This window comes from Oratosquilla oratoria, unplaced genomic scaffold, assembly GCF_046742065.1.
Source record: "Oratosquilla oratoria isolate Oo_2021 unplaced genomic scaffold, ASM4674206v1 SCAFFOLD112, whole genome shotgun sequence".
In the NCBI taxonomy this organism is placed as follows: domain Eukaryota; kingdom Metazoa; phylum Arthropoda; class Malacostraca; order Stomatopoda; family Squillidae; genus Oratosquilla; species Oratosquilla oratoria.
The window spans coordinates 295,001-299,339 of NW_027467469.1; positions in this window are offsets into that span (position 1 = coordinate 295,001).

A 4,339-nucleotide genomic window follows, 5' to 3' on the forward strand; every position below is an offset into this window, starting at 1 on the left:
GTCTTCTAACGTGTTTCTTCTATTGAAGATGATTTCTTCCTGAGGTCCTGGTTGGTGTTGACATTCAGGGTGATGTTTTCCCACGGCGGTGGGTACGTATATTCTATCTTTTCTATTGACCACAGTGGCACTGAATACTGCTCGCACAAGAATCGGATCCTGATGGAAAGGGGATTTAGGCTGGAGTTGGTGAAGTGTTCGTGCTGTTTTACCGTTTGCTTGCAGGGATGTTGTTGGATGCGAAGCACTTTGGCGGCGTATCGTAGTGTGCGGTGCTCGCGCCTGTAGTGGAGGGGTGTACGTTTGCTTCAACCTCCAGCCTCTCGATTCTTGTGCAGCGTAATGCTCCAAGTGCTATTCTTAGGCCTTTGTTTTGGATGATGTTCAGGGGTTGTAACGTGGTTGGTGTTGCCGAACCATAAATCTGACACCCATAGTCTAATTTAGATCTAATTAGGGACTTATAAATCATTAGCAGGGATTTCCTATCTGCTCCCCAATTTGTGCCCGTTAGTTTACGTAGCAAATTAATTCTCTTGTTGCACGCATCAACTAGATATTTTACATGGGCCTTCCAGTTTAGCCTGGAGTCCAGTTTCAGGCCAAGGAAAAAGGTTGAGTTTTGTACTGGAATGGGAGTACCATGTAAGTGCAGATTTATTTCTGCCTGGGCTCTGCGTGAAAATACAATTACTGTTGACTTTAATTCCGAAAACTTAAATCCCCATTTGTCAGACCAGTCCTGGAGCGAGTCCAGGGGCAGTTGTACGCGAGAGCTGGAAAACTTAGCGTTCGGTGAGGAATGCCAGATTCCGACGTCGTCAGCGTATAATGAGTATTTAAGGTTCCGAGGTGGAGCGGGTAGAATATCATTTATGAGCAACATAAATAATGTGGGACTTAACACACTTCCCTGTGGTACGCCATTTTCTTGTATGCGTACTGTTGAATAATGATTTTGATTTTTGACTGAAAAAGTTCATTCTTTTAAGAAATTTTGAATGAAAATAGGGAGATTCCCTCTAAGGCCAAGTGCATAGAGTTTTTCGAGGATACCACGTCGCCATGCCATGTCGTAGGCTCTTTCCAAATCTAAAAAGCAAGCTACAAGATATTCTTTCCTCTCGAAAGAGGAGAGGATATCTTGTTCTAAGTTGACCAAATGGTCAAGACTACTTCTATTTTTCCTGAAACCACATTGGGCAGGAACTATCAAATTTTGAGACTCTAGGATGAATTTTAATCTGTTATTGGCCATACGTTCTAATACTTTGCATAAGCAGTTGGTAAGCGCTATAGGGCGATAAGAGGAAGGACTCTTTGGGTCCTTCCCCTTTTTGAGAATAGGTATGACGTGGGCATGTCTCCATGTTTTTGGGAATTCTTGACTAATCCAAATTGCGTTGTATATTTCTAATAGTTTTTTCAGTGAAATTGAATTCAAATGTTGCAGCATCTCATACCTAATCTCATCTGGGCCAGCAGAGGTCCCTTTACACGAGCTTAAGGCTTGTTGAAGCTCGTGTAGTTGGAAGGGGGTGTTATAATCGTGGTGTGTCTGTGTATGGAAGATCAGAGGTTCTGCTTCCCGTCTTTGTTTGTGTTGTAAAAAGGTTGGTGAATAGTTATTTGTGTTGCTTGTTTGCGTAAATGTGTCTGCGATTGTGTTTGCGATGTCCAGGGGAGCATCTACAAACGTGTTTCCAATAGTTAGGGTCTTAATGTTTGGTGTATATTTGCCGTCTATTTTTCGGACGGCTGACCAGATTTGTGATAGAGGAGTGTATATGTTTATTGTAGAGATGTAATCATGCCAAGACTTTCGTTTGGCATGTTTTATTGTTCTACGGGCCTCTGCTTGCGCCTTTTTAAAAGTAATAAAATTTGGTGCAATCGGGTTATTTTTAAAAGTTCGATATGCCCTATTCCGCTTGCAAAGTGCTTTTCTGCAGTCTGATGTCCACCAAGGAACTCTATGCTTGTGAAATACCGAGGTTTTTGGTATATGCTTAATAGCTGAATTCAAAATAGAGTTGGATAAATTTAATATTTTGTCATCCATATTATCCCCTGTGATGTTGACGTTGGTGGTTGTGCGATACATTTCCCAGTTGGCTTTTTTGATGTTTGAATTTGGGACAGGGAGGAGGTGGGTTGTCTCCGTAGGCTGGAGGAGCCGTAGCGTGGTCACCCCCTATTTTTAGTATTACTGGGAAATGATCGCTGAGCATGGTGTCGTCATGCGTGTACCATTGTGTGATGTCAGACAACGCAGGAGATGATATGGATAAATCTATACATGAAAATGAACCCCTAGTATTGTCTACTCGAGTGGGACTGCCAGTGTTTAGGAGGACCAGGTTGTTAGTGTTGAGCACTTCTTCTATCTGCTCCCCTCGTGGAGAGGTGTTGTTGCTACCCCACATGCGATGGTGGGAGTTGAAATCTCCCACTATCAGTTTGTGGTGGGGTAGTTGTTCTATCAACCCGTTTAGTTTCTCTAGTGGAAAACGAGGGTCGGGAGGTAGGTACAGGGAGCAGATGGTTACGAGTTTGTTGTGTAGTTTAGTTTTTATAGCGACTGCTTCCAAGGTGGTGGCCAGTGGTAGTTCCACTTGGGGAAGGCAGTCGCTGACTGCAACTGCAACTGGAGCGGGTAGAATATCATTTATGAGCAACATAAATAATGTGGGACTTAACACACTTCCCTGTGGTACGCCATTTTCTTGTATGCGTACTGTTGAATAATAATTTTGATTTTTAACGGAAAAAGTTCGTTCTTTTAAGAAATTTTGAATAAAAATAGGGAGATTCCCTCTAAGGCCAAGTGCATAGAGTTTTTCGAGGATACCACGTCGCCATGACATGTCGTAGGCTCTTTCCAAATCTAAAAAGCAAGCAACAAGATATTCTTTCCTCTCGAAAGAGGAGAGGATATCTTGTTGTAAGTTGACCAAATGGTCAAGACTACTTCTATTTTTCCTGAAACCACATTGGGCAGGAACTATTACATTTTGAGACTCTAGGATGAATTTTAATCTGTTATTGGCCATACGTTCTAATACTTTGCATAAGCAGTTGGTAAGCGCTATAGGGCGATAAGAGGAAGGACTCTTTGGGTCCTTCCCCTTTTTGAGAATAGGTATGACGTGGGCATGTCTCCATGTTTTTGGGAATTCTTGACTAATCCAAATTGCATTGTATATTTCTAATAATTTTTTCAGTGAAATTGAATTCAAATGTTGCAGCATCTCATACCTAATCTCATCTGGGCCAGCAGAGGTTCCTCTACACGAGCTTAAGGCTTGTTGAAGCTCGTGTAGTTGGAAGGGGGTGTTATAATCGTGGTGTGTCTGTGTATGGAAGATCAGAGGTTCTGCTTCCCGTCTTTGTTTGTGTTGTAAAAAGGTTGGTGAGTAGTTATTTGTGTTGCTTGTTTGCGTAAATGTGTCTGCGATTGTGTTTGCGATGTCCAGGGGAGCATCTACAAACGTGTTTCCAATGGTTAGGGTCTTAATGTTTGGTGTATATTTGCCGTCGATTTTACGGACGGCTGACCAGATTTGTGATAGAGGAGTGTTTGCGTTTATTGTGGAGATGTAATCATGCCAAGACTTTCGTTTGGCTTGTTTTATTGTTCTACGGGCCTCTGCTTGCGTCTTTTTAAAAGTAATAAAATTTGGTGCAATGGGGTTATTCTTAAAAGTTCGGTAAGCCCTATTCCGCTTGCAAAGTGCTTTTCTGCAGTTTGATGTCCACCAGGGAACTCTATGCTTGTGAAATACCGAGGTTTTTGGTATATGCTTAATAGCTGAATTCAAAATCGAGTTGGATAAATTGAATATTTTGTCATCCATATTATCCCCTGTGATGTTGACGTTGGTGGTTGTGCGATACATTTCCCAATTTGCTTTTTTGATGTTGAATTTGGGACAGGGAGGGGGTGGGTTGTCTCCGTAGGCTGGAGGAGCCGTAGCGTGGTCACCCCCTATTTTTAGTATTACTGGGAAATGATCGCTGAGCATGGTGTCGTCATGCGTGTGCCATTGTGTGATGTCAGACAACGCAGGAGATGATATGGATAAATCTATACATGAAAATGAACCCCTAGTATTGTCTACTCGAGTGGGACTGCCAGTGTTTAGGAGGACCAGGTTGTTAGTGTTGAGTACTTCTTCCATCTGCTCCCCTCGTGGAGAGGTTTTGTTGCTACCCCACATGCGATGGTGGGAGTTGAAATCTCCCACTATCAGTTTGTGGTGGGGTAGTTGTTCTATCAACCCGTTTAGTTCCTCTAGTGGAAAACGAGGGTCGGGAGGTAGGTACAGGGAGCAGATGG